Below are 21,416 nucleotides of genomic sequence, written 5' to 3' on the forward strand. Positions count from 1 at the left end.
AATATCTAGTGCCAATCACTTAGTATTTTTTTAAAGAAATGTACTTATCAAGCAGCAGAAAAAACAACCGTGCCGCCGGTGGGATCTGAACCCACGACCTCCGAATATCGCGTCCGCTGCCCTTACCAACTGAGCTACGGTGACGGCTGTCCAATATGCTTCTTTCGTGGGTATTTATGTTTTTCGTGTAAGCGAACCTTGAGAGTGTTCACCAGAGCCACCCTCGTCCATAGCGGTGGACGTAGCACTGCCTGTAATACCGAAAGTATGACGTGGAACGTCATCTAACGGCGAGGGCGGAAACTGTGCGAGAGCCCTCTTATGCTACCTATGGCATCAAGACTGCCAGAACCGAGACCCCCGTTAAGCTATTAGCAGACGCTGGTGAACACTCTCAAGGTTCGCTTACACGCAAAACCTAAATACCCCCGAAAGCAGCATATTGGACAGCCGTCGCCATAGATCAGTCGGTAAGAGCACAGTACGCGATATTCGGAGGTCGTGGGTTCGGATCCCTCCAGCGGAATGGTTGTTTTTCTGCTGGTTTATAAGTAATTTTCTCTAAAAGATTTATTAATCTAATAATATTATCCCACTGATAAGTACAACACATTAAAAAAATAATATTCTTCTAAGCACCTGTGTATTTTTACCCTTTGCATTAGGGCATGGTCTTGTACCCCTAGAAGAGTAACATTGTCCACCATGGGAAGGTATACACTTGCACCAAAGGGTTGCAAACTGCTCTGTTTATGTCGGCGTTAGTTTAGTGTTAGAGTAATTTTGCACTTCTAGATGTAGCATAAATTTACCTGCTAAATGTGCAAACTTCTACCTTTCATGCTAAGATATGCTTATGCTATCTTCAGACTAACACTTACCCCTCTTAGAAAGGCGTGATGTTATACCTAGCTGGCTTAAAGTTACTTTTCTTACTGCAGTGCAAGGTTAGGCAATTAGCAGCGTAACATTGCACTATGTGCAAGAGCATAAATATACTGAGTCTCCAAGAAAGCGCGTAATCTTCCACCATAAAAGGTGTCAGCTCAGCGAGAAGTGACTTACCCTTCAAAAAGACTAAGATCACACCCTCTTTTCATTTTACCCTCCGTCCTCGTACTTAGCAGCCGAGTCCCTTAGAAGGAATTGCCACGGCAGTAGGGAGGCCTGAGGGGGATATATTGCTCATGCCCATAAGCAAATACTATATAATCCACTTTGTCAGACGCGCCAAAAAATGTTAATTCTGCTCACTGTCAAAATTTACAACCACACTTCAGTTATCGCAAGGTTACATTGTGGGTTCTGTAGTCAAAATTTCGAACTGTGTTGTTGGAGTCGTAGAAGCTTTCAGAGTGTGTACGTGCCGGGATATTAAGTTTGCATCCAGTGCACAGCAAAGTGTGGCACGTCAGTTATTACAGTTTCTGCTTTGCAGGTTGAGGCAAGGAATTGGTGATTTTTCACATTGGAAGCAGTTAAGGTGGTGTTTCAGGTTTACGCCCTGATGGCGAAACAGTCTAATAGTGTTTTACGGAGAAGCGCATCGCTTTTATTGGTGCAAAAACTCTCCGCACTCATCATCGCCCTCCAGGAAGCTCATGGCCCAGTGAAACTACCTGGCTATAAACCATGCTCCCCCCTAGATGTCACCGCTCCCGACACCGTAATTTAGATTCAATTCCACTTCCCGGCCGTCCAACACTCCTTAGACAACGTTGGCGTAGAAAGCGTCTTGCTCGAACTCCTCCCTCGTAAAAGGCGCGACCAAAGGCTCTTCATTCTTAACCTTTATAGCTCCCCAAAAGACGGAAGACGCAACTTCATCCCCTTCTTTACCGTGTCAACAAGCTCGCGCACCGTTCAGGTCTGCTCATTGTAGGAGATTTCAATGCCCCCCCCCCGCTTCGCTCGGGGTTACAGCGCCGCCAACCGAAAGGGTAACAATCTGGGGTTACGGGCATACGAACTTGGCATCACCCTCGTTACTGACCCTCACACTCCAACCCGCGTAGGAATCAACGTGTCTGTTGAAACTTCACCTGATCTAAGATGCTGCAAAAACGTGCTATTGATCGGGAGCTCAACACTGGGGATACCTTTGGCAGTGACCACTGTAGCCTCGCGACCACCCTCAGCACGTCTCCGTACCCTCAGGAAGGTCGCCCGAGCCTAATCACAGATTGGGACAAGTTTCATTCCCTACTTGCTCAGAACGCCCCTACCTGGACGAGTGGATCTCACACCTCCAGGCAGATGTCTCTACTACTACTCAGGTATCACCTGCCAGGGCTGATCTGTCCAGTAGAGGCAGCCGTCTGCTCCGCCTATGGCAGGCCTGCGAAAGCATGCAAAACCGCTGAAAAACACAACACCACAATAGAACGCTTCGGTGTCGAATAGCTCAGATAGACAAACAGATTGAGGCGCACACTCTCTCATTGGCTACCCAGCAATAGGGTCAAGTTTGCGACAAAATGCGTGGCCAGCTCGGCCTAAGCAGCACCTGGCACCTTTTCCGATAGCTTTTACACCCGGACGGTTGAAATCATCCCAACGAGACAGCATTTCCCGCATAGTCCATCAACACCCTGGCTCAGACCAGGATCTTCTCGATGAACTTCGTGTCCGGTATCTCAATACTAATTCCCCGGACCCTCTCTCTCTACATGGGTGGTGCAAACCTTGCCCTCGATGCGGAGATTTCGGAGGCTGAGGTAAGATTGGCTCTCTCTCAGCTCCGCCCTATCTCTGCCCCGGGACCGGACGGCATTTCTAACAAAACTCTCCGTAATTTAGATGACCCGTCCACTGAGGCTCTCACTGCCTTCAATAATGACTGCTGGACAGACGGTAAAATCTCTGCAGGATGGAAACATGCACGCGTGACTTTCATACCGAAGCCAAGCAAGCGACCAGCTCTCGAACACCTCTGCCCCATCTCCCTCACAGAGAAACTGATGAAGCACGTCATTCTCAACCGTCCTAATCATTATATTGAAAATAGTGATCCCCTACCTCACACCATGATTGGCTTGCGCTCAAATCTCTCTACGTAAGACGATATGCTCCAGCTATCTCTCGAGAGATAGTGTGCACCTCTACGAGAGCGGGACTAAAGGCTATTCTAGGGCTTAATTTAACTAAAGCAGTTGACAATGTCTCGCACGGAGCTATTCTCGTTAACCTCTCTTTACTAAATTCAGATCACCGTACATACGAGTATATTCGCACCTAGCTCTCTGGTCTAACAGCTGAAATTAGCTTTGGCTTTCTCGTTTCTGACCCTACACCTTGGGTAGCAATGGCACTCCACAAGGATCCGTTCTGTCCCTCTTGCTTTTCAATGTCGCCTTGCTCACGCTACCTTCAAAGCTAGACACTATCCCCGGTTTTCCCATACCTTATACGCAGACGACATCACCCTCTGGGTTTCAAAAGGCAACGATGCTGAGGTTGAATTCGCACTTCAACAAGCGGTGGATGTCACTGAGCGCCATGTAGCTGGAGCCGACCTCTCGTGCTCACCTCAGAAGTCCGAGCTGCGGCTCATCCGCGGTCAACACGGCCTCGACGTCCATCTTCCCAACTGCATTACTGCTGACGGCCAACCCATATGCGAAGTATCCATCGTTAGGGTATTGGGGAGTATCCAGAGCAATCCGAAAAACACCGACACTCTGGCTAAACTCACAGTCTCTGTCTCGCAGACCATTCGTCTAATTCTCCGCGTTGCTACTAAACATAGAGGCATGCGAGAGGCTGACCTCCGACGTCTTGTTCCGGCGTCCATTATCAGTGGCTTCACATATACCCTCCCTTACCTCTACCTTAGCTGTCAGGAACGGGACCCCGTTAACTGCATTATTAGGCAGGCATACAAGGCTGCTCTCTATCTCACCCCACCGAAACCCCCCGTATAAACTACTGGCATTAGGGGTCTACAACACTGTGACGGAGCTGTCGGAAGCTCATCTCACCACTCAGTACGAGCGTCTCACCCGCACCTCCAAGGAATGTCACATACTCTACGAGCTTGGAATGGGCTTCGAAACGACCGTCGCCTACGAGGCCCGGCTTCTGTCCTATATCCACATCAACCTTATCGTTACCCCTCTCCCGAAAAACATGCAACCATAATCAGCGACTCTAAATTCGTAATTTCACCATAAGCCGGGTATCCCCCGTCACCCTATCTCTCCTCCACTCCACGAAGGACCAACTCCGCCCTATCCTATTGATCTGGGTCCCTGCGCACTCATCCCATCCAGGGAACGAGGCGGCCCATAATTATGTCCCAGGATTCGTCGGCCGGGATGTGGTGTCGCCCGTCCTGCGGGCGGCGAGAGATCGTATGGTTACATTTCATGACATAATCATGTACTACCGCTTAGGTAGACTTCTATATCCCTCCGCACATATTTCTCTAACCAAACCCCAAGAGGCTGCGTGGAGGCAACTCCAAATGAACACCTTCCCCAACCCCGCGACATATGACCGCATATACCCTGGGGTCTACTCTCCGTTCTGTCAACTATGTGGCCAACATGCCACTCTATTCCATGCACTCTGGGAATGACCTCAGGACTCCCCTCTGTGAGGTTTGCAGCTATCGAATCCACACCAGTGGGAGGCAGCATTGCTCAGTTCCGACTCGGACACACAGATCCGGGTTATGACAAGAGCCCTTGAAGTCGCCGAACGCCACGGGCTCATGGACACTTGATGGGGCAGTAACCCCACACGAACTGCTGCTACCTTGGTCGATGAAAATAAATATTATCCTGCTCCTCTGCATGCGCACGCGTCGTTGCGACAGTGCGCAAGGGCCGCGCAAGTGCCGAACAATCGGGCGCATGAACGCATCCACCTGTGCGCACGAAGTTGGCCAACTTCAACTTTTTGGCGCACGAGCGGATGGTCGCATCACGCTATTGGCTGCTGTCCTGTGACGTAGCAGCGCAGCGTTGCCAGGCCGCGCCTCCTCAGCAAGATGGCCGCCCGCAAAGTGGAGTGAGGAACCAGGCCTAGTAGGTGTTAGCTGTGCCGAGAAACACATAATATTGGCCGCATGTAACTATTACGAGTGTTGACAGCGACTTCGAGCTTCACCGTGTGCAACAGCGGCAAGCGGCAGTTTCCGCCAAGTTGTTTTGTCGCCGTCTACACCGAGTTGACCGAGTGCCCTTCAAACCTACGCCGTCTATGGAAGACGTAACAGTGCCGGTGTCGTGCAGTGTTTACTGGGAACCGTTTGTGATAGTTGCAAGTGTTCTTTATTCGCGCGAGAATTTTCACGAAGAGCAGCGAGGAGCAGCTCCCCAGGACGAAATTCCTGAGCATACAGCGAGCTTCACAGCGCCGTAACAAGTGTCAGTGTAGTGAAAGCGATTGCAGTCGGAACGAGTGCTTTTGCTTCAGTCAATGATATCGCCTGCAAGTATAAATACGTTTGAAAAGCTTACTACGCACGCCTTGTTTTCCGAATGCTGAAATGAACTTAGAGCTGTACAGCAGATCCTGTTTCGGGTGCACGCGTGGCGTATGCAGAGTTTGAGAAGTGCCGTGGGTGCGACAAGACGAAATGAACTTCGTGCTGTGCAGCGAGTCGCATTCGTTGCAGCGGTTGCAGTGATCGCGAGCACAAGTCGTGCTGCGGCGTAGCCATCACTGATATCGATCGTAGCTCCTGTGTACTGTGATAGACATCCACCGTGTGTGCGACGAGACCATTCTGAAACTTGTATTTTGCGTACGCAAAACGACCTCGGCTGCACGGCCGTTGAGCTGTTTTCTGCCGGGACTGCATAACCGTCCCCAGCATTATGCTGCATTGCGCTCCATAAAGTGCAATTTGCCATGCTATCCCGGCGAAAATGTGAATTCTGTGTGAAAACATCAGCGTGCATGGCAGCTCTCATGCCTGGAGCGTCTTTTCTTTTTCTGCCGGCTAAGCGGTCCCCTCTCTGCAATAAAATTTGTGCCACAAATTGAATCAATCTAACTTCCCTTGCATGTGATCATGGTCTTATTCAAAGCAGTAGTGCTAAGCTTGGGATATAACATGTTATCACCATATCAGGAACACTTATGTACGAATAAAACCATTGTCGCTACACATTGACCGATGTTTCACAGTGCAGAAGTCTCTAGTATGGGCCCACTAGTGCAGATCTTTTTCATGAGCATTTCATTTTATCTCATGATAAAAAGAAAAAAAGAGCACTGCAGATGCTTACGGTTGACAAAGCAAGCAACCCATACACAAATGTGTCTTATCAATATGAACACTTCGATTCTGGATAAGAACTGTACATATAGAGTTTTCCATAATTGCGAATCGTCATTAAAAATTAAAACCATTTTCAGTAGAATGCTGTGATTACAATTTATTTCTTGCTAAGCAGCGTGGAGTGAAGATAAGTTTTAGACAAAGGCTTGCAATATTAAGTGCATTATCGTGGTTGTCATGGCTATTGGTAAAATGCAGCGATCTCAAAGTACTCTGTGAGCCATGACAAATCGGAATAGAAACTGTACCATTTGAATCAGCACCTGATCCTATATTTATTGTTGCTTTCACTACACTGCTGTCGCCGTGGTGCTCAACAACTTGGCTTTATTGGTATCGAACAGTTGTTAACTAGCCCTTCCTAAGTAAGCTGTACCAGCTTGTGTAAGACATTCTCGAAGCCTTTAGAAGCACAGGCAATCAATGCACATGCACACATTCATATGCTCCTTTCATTAATCTGTGACTGCCTGCAATGAACATTATTTGCCTGCTGGATGAAGGCGATGGTGGGCCTATGAGAATGTATTCGTGATAAATGTAGAATGCTTCCTAGATTTCCATCGTCTTCTTTGCGTTTGCTGCCCTTCTAAATTTGTTTGCTTGAATGTAGATGCTTGTTTGCACCTTTCACAGTGCTCAGCTATAGGTTTCTGTGGAAACACCTCTGTTCACATTTGCCGTCTGGTCGTGTCAGGGCCATATTTGTGCATATTACCAAAACTACGTTAACAAGACTTATTTTGAATTTTCAAAATGTGCTATACGCTTTTGCTCTGTGGTGGCCCTTCAATGCTGATGTTGTACTATTTGTGAAAGACCTACAGTGCCGGTGCAGCCACCTGCTGAGGCTGAAATCGCATTTAATTTCAACCCATTTCCTCACTGATGGATTGTATTTGCAGATTCCCTGCTTTGCACATGTGCTGAGTTCTCGTTCCCGACATGTTTTAACTCGAGTAGTATTTTTTCTTCTTTCCGTGTGCTCTGTTCAAAAACATTACATTAGTGATGCAAGCAAGCAGCTGTGATATTATAACAAAAAGGTTATACAGTCTGCGAGCGGCTTAATTAATATGTGCAGTGAAGGAAGTACGGCAGGAAATGAGTCGCCGAGCATTTCCGTGCCAATGACTTTGACATCAGAAAGAGAAGTGCTTTGTCAGTCAGAAAGTACAAGCGTAAAGACTCGGCGTGCCTTGCAGTTTAAGGTTTAACGAAAACTTCGCTGTATGCTGCAAGTGGTATTTGGGTATTTCCAGGGTGCAACAGCCATATGGTTCGGTCTGTATTTTCCGCCAAACAATTACAACAGTCCTTGCGCTGTGTAATAGTACATGGTTACCACAGTCCAGACGTTAGCATTGCAGTGTATATTACACGACAAAAATATGCGGGCCCCAATGGGCTTTGTGCATTTAAACCCTGTCAGTTGTCCAAACAGCAGTTTTCATGTTAAGGCATGCATTCTTTGATAAAGTTTCAACCCCATAAAAACTGTCCATAACTCGCCGACCGGAAAGAAAAACTTGCGACTCGTTCGCACTAGGCCGAGACTACTGACAGTCAGCGACCGAACACCAATGGCCTTCTACGCATGCTTGTGACGGTTGCGGGTGCCACTAGTAACCAAGCGACCTTCTCCTGCTTGACTGCATTACTGAAGACTAAGACTTGCAGTTCCCGAGATCAAGCCATTTATTACAGGGCGGATATTAACGAGGCATGGGTGCATACAGCAGAATGTGGTAAATTTTGTAGTTCTGATAATGTCACAAGCACGAAATCTTTACACCATTTCTATGACTAGCGTGGGTTCCTAATCGTGAAAAGCGCTGCTTACTCTGACACTGCTAAATTGTTGTGGCCCATTAAATTGTTGCTTCCCAATCGGTACGCTTTTTGAAAATCATTCCTGTGAACTTTTTGTTCTTGGTTGCATACACTTTCACCTTAGTCTCTTTGAGAAAGCATTCGCTAAAATCCTTTATAGATTAATGTCTTGCATCATACTGTTTTGAGCGGGATTTAAGTGATCCTTGCCAACTAACAGCACTTGGCTAATGCTATGTATTGGTCAGTCTGCCTTTATTTATTTTTTTTTACAATCTCGCACAACTCCAAAGGTATCATACTTGGCCCTTCTCTTTTTCTTACATTGATTAATCACCTTCCTTTCACTGTTTCCTTTTACTAGTCTTCATTTATTGCTATATGGTCTGCCATCCCACTATCAATATCAACATTTCTACCCTCCACAACATCCGTCTGCATGCTTGAGAACGGCCTATTTGCCAACGTTAACAGAACTGGAATAATTGTTTTTGCTGTCAGCCATACCAGTCCCCATTACGAGCTGATATGTGTCAGTACTTTCTTTGTGCTTGTATCCTAACCTGTTTCAAGCGAAGCCACACAGACACATCTGTTATGTGATGTGGTGAAAATGTTACGTGCATATGTTTACGCATGTGACTTATGTGCATGTGTCACTTTATCCTTACCCTCATCTGAAAAGAGCCAGCCAGGTATGTGATGGGGCCAGGATTTACACTATTTATAAAAGGGTGCCTCCGTCTCCTATAATAAAGCTAAATTTCACATACAGTACTATCATAATCAATTGAAATTAGATTACAGCAGCTCTGAATTTTGTGCGTGGATTTCTTTTCTTTTTTACATTGACAGCAGTGAAACGCATGCAAAGGCACAAACTTGTGCTCAGTATTAATTTATTCATACAGCTCATTTTTCCCGTACATTAGTAACACGAGTTTTCCTTTAAGGCCCTGAGGAGGCTTATCATTTTGGGGCATTGTTTAGAAAAAGGAGGCCACAAAACAGGGCATTTGTTTCCTTAATACATGCAGCTCTTCTAGGACTGTTTAAATTCACATACACTCCCTGTATGAAGCCGAAACGTAGGTATAGCCAAGGCAAAGATCTTCAAGCAGTTGGGCTAACGACTAAGTCATTTTAACATAAGGTATGCTGAAAAGGATCTTTGGAAGTTTGAAAACCTAACTGGCAATGAAATAAGCTTTACTTTGCAGAAGATGTTGATAATGATAACAGCTAGCACGTTCCAAAAGTTTATAAATGACAAGTGGTGCAGACAATGCGCACTTTTGTCTGCTGTTTTGGGAACCGAGATCACTGTTACGATCCTTCATTCTTTTCTCTGATCAGAAATAAAGTCCTACTATATTACTGTAACGCTATATGAGAGGATATATGCATATATACCCTACAAACACTTCAATGCTTATTTTTTAATTGATTGTATTTTGCAACAACACAACTTACGCCTTGTATATATATTTCTACAAATTCTGCTTGAGGTAACCACTGTGCATGGTTAGTGCATCCTGTTTCCCAAAATATTTGAAGTATATTCTTTCCCAACCTCAATCAGAAGCCGCTCAGTTGTAAGCCAGTTTACCGACTCCCAACTCATGCTATGTTTACACTGAAGGTAAAAGGCATGTATGGCCTTTTGCTAAGTACTAAGCAACCATTTTTTTTTCATTCACATGGGCATTTTCAGAATTTTTTGGAGTTGTACAGACAGCTTGCCAGCTTGTTTCTGCGTGTGTCACCATGAACCATCTCTGAGCACGACGCTCCAGGCTTGTTTGCACTCTTACATTCCCGCTTGTGCAATTCTCTTTCAGTAGGAGCTAAGGAATGACTGCTGAAATAAAACTGGTCGCCCGCTGTCACTGTGCAAAAAAAAAAAAAAAGCCATGCATTTCAGCGCCGTGATAGATGGCTTGGCTCCTTTAATTTCCACCACGCTCTGCTATTTCTATTTTGGCTTTTCTAACAGTCTGAATAACATTACAGAGAGAAATTATTAATGTTGTACGGTCACTCTTCTGTGAAATGCACAACTGCTGCAGTTGTGTAGCAGTTGGAACTGGTTTTACATATTCCAAATTGCTGGGAATGTCACAATGTTCTCGTGCATTTGGGTTCGTATTCGACAACAGTGTGCCAAAATATCAAATTTTATTACATGCACGATTCGGACACACACTTCATATATCGATGAATAGATAAGTGCCTCTTGCAATAACAGTAAAGTGGGCAGACAGGAAGGAGGCCTGCTTACTTGACAGTGACAACCAATGTTCATAGATGACAACTAAAGTCTGTATGGATCAATGAATGAGCTACAAAATAAAGGCAATTATAATACATGAAAAAATGCGGCGGCGTGCAAGTTGGAATAACTGATGATTTAGCCTATGCCCAGCTATGTGAATTTCTTTGTTATAATTACAAACGACCGAATATTTGCTGCTAACCTATAGCTTTTTATAGTCCCATATCCTTGGGCCCGAGAATTCGTGATACGAATCGCGTCGTCGTTCTGAAATTGTTACTGCATGCTAGGGTATAGTGTAACTTTCAATGGGGCCACTTTTCAAATATAAGAAGGCAAGAATCTTAGGTCGTGGTTCTAAGGGTTGCATATATGGGTGGTCTTCAGCGGAGTCTAGCCGATTGGCGGTCGAACGAGTTGTGTCACGATCGCGGTGGAATGCCTTTTTTCACTTTCTCAAGTAGAAATAGCGCAAACTGTAATTGTTTCCCACGACGCTCTTTCAGAACCTTGCCTGCGGTGTTGCAAAGTTGGTTGCGACTTCGTTCGCGGACGTCAAAATCGGTATCGCCAAGACCCATGGCTATCACAGCCGATCCCGGTTTTACCTGCTACGAAAAATCTCGCAGCTAAATATGTATCGGGTGAGCCACCATATCAATGTGTGTACATTCGCACGGCAAGATATCTTCGTGTTTTGCTACGGCACATGCCTGTGCTGCCGCACGGGCTGCACTGACGAGCGCTCCAATTAGAACGGCGGAGTCGTCCGCTCGGTCGCATGCAGCAAACTTGATCGTACTTCACCTCATCCGCAACGCGCCTTCACGGGCCCGTGCTCATGGTCGCAAGGACGCGTGCGCATGCGGAAAAAGAACAATCGTACAGCAGCTTTAAAGCAGTCGTCGGGTAGGCCGGAGAATGTCTTTGAACGACCTTCAGCCCAACCAGGTTAGCAGTGTGTCTCCATATCTCGTACGCTTATCGTGTCGAACCTTTGACCTCTGACCTTGACCCATGACCTTTAGTTGAGCTTTGACCTCTGACCTTTGACATTAGGTGACCTTAAGAACATCCAATTGGATGATGTGAAACCACGTGATGACATCCGTTGGGGGTGCCGTAGGACCATGTGATACGTCACAGCCACGTGGTCGTGTGGGCATATATAGAACGGCTGTCGCGAGAGTAGCGCAGCTGCCCTGGGCGAGCCTCAGACGCTCATAAAGCGTGCTTGCTTTTCGTCGAATTCCAGGGTTAGCGAAGTTGAGCCACTGGCAATTTTTTAAATTCGTTTTGTCGACGCTGAGCGATCTGAAGTTTGAATTTCCGCATTTTCGTGCCTCTCTGTCTCCTCTCGTCACTTTTGCGCTCTGAAATGTCGGCGCTCCTCAGCCGGCCTTACCCCCTCAGTCCCTCAGTCCAAGTTCCGGGGGGGGGGGGGGGAGCTTCCGGCCACGGTCATGGTAGCTGGGTGACGTCAGAAAGAGTTGACACGGCACACCAATGATAGCCCTCCGCTCCTGACGTAACGAGCTGCATGACCCGTTGCGCGCGGATTCGCGCGAAACCCCGGCACGACTGGTCGCCCCGAGGCGTAGAAGCGTGATTTTAAAAAAAAAATGTATTTTGGTATTGTGAATGATCGGCTCGCTTTGCAGGTCTAGTACGTGGCATGATAGCTCGGTGGCCTATACTCTGCATAAAGCATGCGTATTACAGCCAACCTCAAACAGCCTTTTCGTGGACCCTTTAACATTACCACGAGAGTAAATTCCTCTCAGTTTTTAATATGCAGCTGCTCCTAGAATTTCAAGGAGTTCAATGTGGTCACACCGGCGTGGTCATCATTAAAATAATTACGACCTCTAGGCTTGCTTTCCATTTCGTCCCCGCGTTCTTTAGGTATCCCACAGCTCGTTGCTGTCCGTGGTCACATGCTCATAGTTCTTCTCTGCCATTCTTTAAGTCGCCCGACAGGGAGTGAAGCCGTCACTTTGCTCTTTATTTTGGCAATATATACAAGTATACCGAGTGTCCCCTCTAACTGTATTCAGTCATTTAAAAAGACGCATACTCCCTAGCTCAGTGGTACCAACTGAGGGTTTCCACAGCAACGTGGCCTTGTCTGCCGTCTTTCTTGCTGTTCAAAGATAAGTGATTATTAAAGACTGATCAGCTCAGTTTTTGATTATTGTCTTCAAGAACAAAGTGCCAATTCAGAGGTTGTAGGTGATTCTCAACAACAGCTGGCCGAAATGCTTGCACCTGTGTACCACTTCGGGAACGTTTTTTTTTATTCCAGGCCGTAAAAAATTACTCGCGTGCTGAAAGCGCATTAGGATATGCACCAGGCGTCTAAATGCACTTCTCTGTCGAGCACTGTCCACGATGTGGTTTTGCGTGTGCACTGTGAGAGAGATACGCGACAGCAGCTAGCTGGTCATGGGGTAATTTTTTTAATCCAGCACAAGAAGGTGCATAAATGGTAGCTTGGTGCAAACATTATAGCCAGCTGCTTAATTGATTGAGAACTTTTCAATTGACACTTTTCTCCTGAAGATAATATATGTAAAGTTTGATATTAGTGTTTTTTGAACAATTAAAGTTTGAGACACAAAAAGCAAAGGAGACAAGGCCATGTAAATAACAAAGCCCTTCAGCTGGTTTCATTTCGGATAGAACACTCCCGTCTTTTAAAAGCTTTTCTACACTGACCTGGGACACCCGCTATGTAGATCAGATGCCTGGGTTTCAATGTTAGCGGTTTCAATGTTAGTGAAGAGAAATCTCTTCACTATTCACGTAAACCACTTGTTGCCATATTATTCATGATCTATAGTTTTGTATCGCGTTTTCTTTGTGTAAAATAGTTCAGATAGCTATTCGGTTAAAACTGCTGTTGATACCGCTTTTTTGTGCTTTTGGTGCTGCGTACTTACGGCTATATGTCTCATGTTTATTTTTTTTTTCAGTTTTTTTGCAGAATGGTTCACAAGTTGACATGGTCAAAAGAACTTTTGCAATGAGTGTGGATATTTCCTGTATGAGCAGCACCACCGTTAGCAAAGATAATGATACACACACACTAAGGCAGTTTGTGCGGTTCTGGAATACAACATCATGGTAAGGACATTAAAATGACGTGTTTTGAAGCTTCAGTGACACACTTTCATAAGCACAATATTATTACTTCTTCAGAATAACTCTTTCGGCACTTTTGTGAAAGGTTCCCGAAAAAGTCATTTTTTAAGCATGTATTGCTAAGTATATTGCATGTATTAAACATTTATCCGCAGGGTACCTGAAACTATGACATCGAAGACGATGCGTTACTGTCACCGCGTTAGCAACCACAAATGAAGACATTGGGTAACTTCCCACCAGCAGCGACAGGAAATGAGAGGTCGTAGCCATTTAAACTTTGGAGGGACTGTCCTGTTGTGGCTGGAGTAGTCTGCCTGGCCATGATATTGACAGACTATTCGAGGCGACAATTATGAACGCTCGTGCATAGAGGATAAGAGGGAAGACATCGAATGTAAAACACACATTTTTCTGCAGCAGGTACCACCAGCTACTCAAAGTGCAGACTAAGAAATTGGGCTTTAAAAACACAAAGGCCCTACGAATTCCATGTTAGCGAAATACGAATAGAAAGACGCCGATCGCTCAAATCGCAATGAGGGAACGAAAACAGTGATAAAATGTTTAATATTTCAGATAGCCATTATTATTTTACCTCTCTAGAGGCGAGTGGCCAGAAAGTATTGATGAACTGAGTAGAAAGATAACGTAAGGTACACCATAGCCTGTTTTGTATTAGTGCCAATGGGGTTTCGTGCTTTACAATGTGTAAGAGTACCTTCGAAGAAACCACAAGTGTGCCAGAATCGATAGCGTAGGGAGTTGGTGACATTTCATTCCTGCAAAAAAAAATGACATCGGGAAACGGGACAAAAGCGTCTCCTGCCGGGCAGCAAACGGCAGAAATGCGCCAAAAACGCATCTTAAAAGGCAGCACAAACAACAGCAGTCCAGGAGTGCCAATCCGCTGTTTAAAAATAACGCGATGCATGTTTTGCTGAAAATCGGATGCGATACATGTTTCAGACGTAGAAGAGGAAAACTCAACTAGAATGTTTTCACCTCACGCTGGTGTTAGTATTACGGCATTGAAATAAATACAGCACACTTAGGAACATACGGCTCTGCGAAAATTAGGGAGTAAAATCAGTGACTCATCCTGTAGTGTGGTGTGTGTTAGTACTTTTATGGGAATATTTAATTTAACAGCCACAAAAGAAAAAATATTTTGTGGGTGTTCCATCATCTATGAAGATATACGCCTTAAATGGCCGGTTTTGGTTGCAGGAAGGTGCTATACGAGATATAGACAAAGCTGTTCGTGATAGGTTACGTCAGCTTAATTCTCTTTGATGAGCACTGGACTTTCTCGGTAGATTGGTTGATGCCTGACGGGATAAACGCGTTGTCTTGCAATCGGAAAGCTCAAGAATTTGCATCACCTGTTCCCGAGGTGAGATATGCTGTAAATATAGGATTTGAGGCCAAAGGTAGTATTAAAAGGGTTTTTATTCGGTATTTCACGCAGCCTGTAGCCAGTAGTTTCACGGATGAACGAATGCTATTTCGGAGCCTGTCATAGATTAAAAACCACGTTCTTAAACAGCACTCTTTATGACGCTTGATGTTACACCGCTTCCAGAGAGTTGGCTTTCACCAGGGTGGTCGAAATCCGCACGGCTGAGCAGGGATCATTTGGGGCAATAAAAATCTTGGGTGCATACTGATTACGCCATAGTCTGGATCGCTTCTGTACGTTAAATCATATACTTCTCACTGTCTTCTCTTTTTGCTCTGTGCGCAGAAGTTGAGCAGGAATTCTACTGCAGTACATGCAATGTGATAACCACAAAAAGCGACCATATCCGTGTTTAAAAGTGGCGCCAAATAATTTTATTGCTTGTTATATCGAGATAGTTTCAAGGCACATAAGTGCCTTGTTCGATTTTTTTTTCCGAGTAATCTTTAAAAGCAGATGCGGTGGGACGGCACTTTTAGCTGCTGCTAGGTCCTTGGTTTCGGCTCTGCCAGAAGTGCTGGCGGCATTCCTGTGGAAACCTGTCTGTCTTCTTCGTCAGGATTTAAGGCTCAAAACCGCAAGATTTTGTCTATGTTGTGGGCAAAGAGCGAGTCAGCGCGGTCTGAGAAGCCGCAAACAACGGACCATGAGAGGCGTTCGCTACGCGTCGCATTGTAATTAGCGGTAAACGTTAGTCTAGAGCCGACGTGGCTGTAACGAAGATCGATATAGAGAGAGCAAACAACAGAACTCTACCAGAACACAAAAAAAATCGCAAAATTTTTATTTTACCCCAACCCCACCCGTCAGTGAACACGGAACAAGCCAAACACACGTCCTTAGCAAAGTTCCAACTGAAATCCTCCTCAGTCCACTAATGCTCTCCAAGTTCGGATGGCGCGACGCAGCTCACTGTCCCAACTGTCCAGAGCTCGAGGCAGACACAGAACACATTCTCAGCGGATATAATACTGCAATACCTCTTCTATATTATTGCGTGAGCATTACTAGCCTATGTCGGCAGCTGACGTGTCCGCAACAAAGTGGACGTAAAGGTGGAAACAAAACGTGTCGCACGATATAACGTCTTCATCTAGTATATAGAAGCATAATTGAATTTGTCTGACAACTGGTATATAAATAGTGTCAGACCATTGTCGTGGTCATGTGAGTCATTGTAATTAAGTCGTGAGCGCGCAGTCATGAGTCTTGGTCGGAATCATCACCAATGTGACCGGAATCATGACCAATCATGACCGGAGTCATTGTCTGAGGAAGAAATTCAGTCGTCGTCATCAAAGTAATGAGTCATAATCATAAGTCATGGACACAAAATGGATCACAAAAGGTGCCGAGTCAACGGTCGCAAAGAAGTTTAAGGTGTGGTTCAGGTGTCCACCGAGATTTCGGGATATGGGATCTACTGCGCCCTTTCCTTTCCTCAAAAACATTTCCTTTTCTCATAACACATGCTGTCGCATTCCTCTACGTAAGCAGACTTAATTGCCTTCAGAATTTTATTCCCTTTACCCTCCCCTCCTACTTTAAGTGCTTTGCGTCACTCGGACACGTGACGTCATCATCGAGCCTTCTTCACTGGACCTTAGTGCTGGAACGTACAGTTTATTCACCCTCCGTGTAGTGGATGCGAACATTCACAGTTACAGTGGGTGGGGTTCGAGCTCCTAATGGCAGTGAAGGCATCTCCTGGAAATAACAAACCAGCACAAAGAGGCAAGCCAAGAAAGGCGCATCCCCTTTCGCCTGTTTTCTTTTGCGCAATTTGCGCTGTGTCAAAGCACTCCCTCCTTTCTCTACACGCCGTCGCCGACCCGGACTTGGCATCATGACCCGGACTTGGCACCGTACAAGGCTGCCACTGCTATATATGATGAGTTTCTTGCAGCTTGAGTTCCTTTTTGCTGACAATTGCCGTTTCTGGCTCGCCGATTACGAATGCCCACCGCAAAAAAACAGATAGCGAGCGGGAGGGAGTGGCGATAGAGGGAAGGCAGCTGTGCGAGGAGAGGAAGGTAAGTTTGCGTGTGAATGGTCGGGATTACCTCACGTGAACACCGATACCTGATCTACATTGGATTTTTTCTCTGTCTTATTGGGCGCACCCTTTGTTCTACGTTCTTTTTTTATTTGGCACATGCATCCTCATTAGTTATTACAGCAGGGGTTTACCTACAGAGACAAGAAATCATGCGCTAACGCGTGAACAAAGACTGCATTTGGCATAGGTTTAGCAACATGTGGTGGTAAATGGTAATATTGATGGAATTATCCTAGAAGGAACGAATAAAGGTGTACGTGGCCTCTATAAGAATGTGCGCAAAGCTATAAATTGCTGTCTTTATCTTTTCAGTACATTGGACGCTCGCTTTACATCATTTTTCTATACAAGTCAAATGATGCTAAATACTGTGATGAAATTTATATCACAGACTTCTTCATTAATTTCTAAGATATAGCGACAGAAGTTTGCGCTTGCTTTGCTTCTTTCTAAGCGTCCTATATTATTTTCTGAGACTAAAGCGTATGGCACTTTTGGAAGCTTTTCTAGTTTTCTGCCAGTTCTTGCGCCTTTCGTTCCCGCCACACAAACGCATATTGAAGCATCATACGGACAGGAGTAGAATGTCGTGTCTGACCTGCAGCGGTTGTGGTGGTGTGGTTTCAGAATTTCACTGTTTTCGTTTAGGAGGAGGGCGATTACTGGAAAATAAAACCTATGTCTCTTTCCAAAACGGTAAAATCGCTTGACAGATGCTATCTGCAACAGATCTTGAGCTTTAAGAGAGCACTTTCGATTAGTTAGGCCCCGCGTAGTAGTACATATTTTGTGAGATTTGCTTTTAGGTTATTGCGCAGAATTTTGCGTGTTTCTCAGGATTTCTGGATTGAAGTTTTAGCTTTCTGAATTTAAAAGCCAAAGACCTCGTGTTCTCTAAACCGGCACAATCAGTCGTTTGGAAGGGCTGGACCTTTGTGCAGAACAGTGTTTTCACGTTTTCGAGATGTTTCAGGGATAAACAAAGAAAGAAGCTGCGGTGAACGTGTGTGACTATACTTGACATGAAAGCATAGCCATAGAGACGAGAATTACTGCGTGAAATGGCGAATATTCCTGTAGAATAGTGAACGGGAGAAAACTTTCAGGTGTGTCATATTTATATTAAGTATGTCGACAGTGTGGCTGAAGTAAACGTTTCGGTGACAGGTTATACGGGACACTTCAAGGATATCATTGTACAACAAACCAATAACTGTGCCTTTCATTTCTTTCAGGGTTGCTCAGATTTTAAGAAGCGGGCTATTTGATTTTTTATAACCTAACATGGGAAGAATATTTTTTGCTGGTTTTAGCTACCAACTATCTGAATAAGCAATAGCTCGCCGTATAAAGGACTAAGAGCAAAGGGCCCAGTAGAGACGAGCAGGGTCATTATATGTGGATGGATTGTTTTTATGTTCGGCCCAGTTTATGTCAACTCCAGGTGTGATGCTGATGGATACCAGTGTGCGCTATATACAATAGTGGGGCATAAGAATTGGAAGCTAACTCCACTGCAACGAAGATGTAACATATATCTCGGCAGTGGATAAAGTGCTGCTAGGCCTGTGCCACTCAGCCCTCCGTACTTCGTAGGGTCACTGGATACCAGAATCTGACCGCCTACAATGAGCGAAGGCCTCTACAACTTCATGAATACTACAGAGATTTTAGGTAAGATCGAATACCTGGTCTTGCAGTTATTCAGTTTTTTTTTCACGAATTAAATTGTAGTTTCAAGGGCTCGCCCAGAGGCAGGAATGTCCACAAGGCTAGAAATAGTGGGCTGTTCACATTGAGTCGCGGATTTCAGTAAGACACCAAGGGAACATTAGGCTGCAGTGGACCTAACGTTTAATCTTTATTTAGAATATATGGCTTTCACACGCGCCTGCTTCTCGCGTGGTTCGAACTTTCAGCCTTCCGCTCGAAATGGATAATGATAGCGTCCATATGCATCCCGAACACAACATGTGCAGATTGGTTTATAGTTTATGGAGTTTTTGCGTCCCAAAGACACTCGGACTATGAGGGACACCATAGTTGAGGTCTCCGGAAATTTCAACCACTTGGGGTTCTTCAACGTGCACTGACATCGCACAGTACTCGATCCTCTAGAATTTCGCCTCTATCGAAATTCGACCGCCGCGGCCGGGATCGAACCCACGGCTTTTTGGTCAGCAGCCGAGCGCCATCACTACTGCAGCTACCATGGCGGCGCATACGGAGATTTTTTTTTCTTTTAACTGTAAGGAACGAGCGCAAGTGAAGGAAGCTAGGAAGCACAGAGAAGGAGCGCTGAAAGAGCATAGCGCACAGGCATGTGAAAATGCCGGCTTCTGCGTAGCCTCCGTTTATGTGCGCGGACGAGCGAGGCGTCTGGAGTGACCGACGTACCGAGGGTCCGGCGCAGCCTCCTGCCATCTCATCTGTGGGCCGTGTGGCGTCTCCTAGCAGCCTGCCTCGGAATGGCGTCCGATGCGCCATGCACAGACAGAGAACAATGACCGCTCAAATGCATCGTAGTCATGCCAAACACGACGTGTTTGACTTCTGGTTGCTACCACTTCTGTGCACAGTGGGGCGAAGCATAATATCTAGTAATTCATTACTTTCCTAAGAAGAATTTCAGTTTCGTCACGACAGAGTGCGTAATAAAGAGGCCTGTACTAGCAGTACAGCCGAAATTTGAGAAGTTTTATTTATGTTGCTCCACCTTTCACACCAACAATTTCTTCCATGAACACAAAAAGCTTGCAGGGAAATTTGCAGATTTCCTCTACAGAAAAAACTCTGTACGAGAAGATGCGATTTCAGTGCCAGTCTGAGCAGACTGCTGCAGTACGTTCCAGAACAGCACTGGATCATGGCACAGAGCAAAATATTATTGAACGGTCTCTGGGTGTCGATAAAGCCCGCACTTCAGTGACATGGCGCAAGCATTTCCGCATTGCGAAGTTATATTTTAGCATCAAAGGTTGGCGCGTGCATTGTAATGAAGGATGTTGCCGTACAATGGCTGCCCTACAATGGTAAAGAGAATAGGATTTTTTCAAAACCAGAGTGTTCGAAATCTTGAAACCGGTTTACAGGTAATGTAAAGAACAGCACTCTATAAGAAGTTAGAATCGCGAGGTACTGTGTGTTGTAATTGGTACGCAGTGATTCCTGCCTATTAAATCGTGGTCTTCGGCGTCTTTAATCAGTTTGTTGTCAGATTCTAAACGCTCCGCGGTAGTAAAGTTTCCTATTTGGCTTTTAATTGAACAGACCAAGTGAAGAGACAGAAAGGATCGCCTGTGTCGTCAACGGAATCCTTGCGTAGCCGCGCACGAAGGTAGTAAGGTGGCGATGCTGCCGAACACGTTAAAGTTGAAAAATAGAGGACGGCTGGTTTGATGCGTCAAGCATGAAAACAAGGGAGGGACTGCGAGCGCGCCGTACTGCTGACAGAAGCGGCTGATTGCGGCGCCTCCGGTGGCCGAGAAGCCAGAAGGGAGACGATGCGCGTTGCCGAGGCATAACAGCAGAGGCGAACAAAGGGGGTCACACGTCAAGCAGCCAAGGGACTTGGTCGATGCCACGTCGCGGCTGTCACCATCTACTGGCCGTATAAAATATGAGCTACGCCTTTCCTGCAGTGCCTCTCATGCTTACACCTACTGCCGGTGACGACAGTATCTTTTACAGTTTCGTTGTTACAACACCGACGCGGACAGAAAAGAATAAAGCAGCCCTCTATTATTAGGCGTCGCACTGGTTCCACCCCTCAATGTTTTCATACTAATTCAAAAGAAACCATCAGTCCCTTCTGGGCGGCACTTTGACCCCCCAAACGAAACAAGTTCCGCTCGGGACGTATCTTGAGTGGGTATAACTGGACAACGGGCGCGTTCTTCTTCGCTTTCTTCGTCTAGTAAACCAAACAGCTAACCTTCGTTACTTCGTCTTCAAGACGTTGGCGGCCTTTTTTATTCTAATTTAGCGCAAAATACACATTTATAATGGCTGTGAAGCGCCATGCGCAGGTTTACTGTGTAGCTGCAGTGAATGTGCGTAACTTACCCACTGAACGTCAAGAGGTGGAGAGTTTTGTAGCGTTAGTTTTCTGAAAAGAAAATTAATGTAGTTAGGATGAAAAATAGTACCGTCTTTAAAAACCGCCGTAATTTACCAATTCCAAATATAACCACTGAAGTAAGCAATCAAGGGCAGCGAGTGCACGGAAATGGAGCGTACGCAATGGTCTACGGCACCGCGTTTTTACTGTTAGTGCGATATACAGCTCTCACTGTAAAGAAAATAAACTCAGGAAACTACAAACCAATTGGGTTACATAAAGTGGGCATGA

The 21,416-nt window shown here is 45.6% G+C and overlaps 1 long non-coding RNA gene across 3 annotated transcripts in view; it reads left to right on the forward strand.

The window, feature by feature from the left end:
* Positions 1-21,416, forward strand: part of LOC144110298 (uncharacterized) — a 273,584-nt gene that overhangs the window by 169,787 nt on the left and 82,381 nt on the right. The window contains exon 1 of one of the 3 annotated variants that reach the window (XR_013309792.1): positions 13,477-13,526. The exons of the other annotated variants lie outside the window; for them this stretch is intronic. This is a non-coding gene — a long non-coding RNA (uncharacterized LOC144110298). Of the gene's footprint in view, positions 1-13,476; positions 13,527-21,416 lie in introns of those variants that run through there. 3 annotated transcript variants of the gene reach the window in all.

Source organism: Amblyomma americanum, chromosome 11, assembly GCF_052857255.1.
Source record: "Amblyomma americanum isolate KBUSLIRL-KWMA chromosome 11, ASM5285725v1, whole genome shotgun sequence".
In the NCBI taxonomy this organism is placed as follows: domain Eukaryota; kingdom Metazoa; phylum Arthropoda; class Arachnida; order Ixodida; family Ixodidae; genus Amblyomma; species Amblyomma americanum.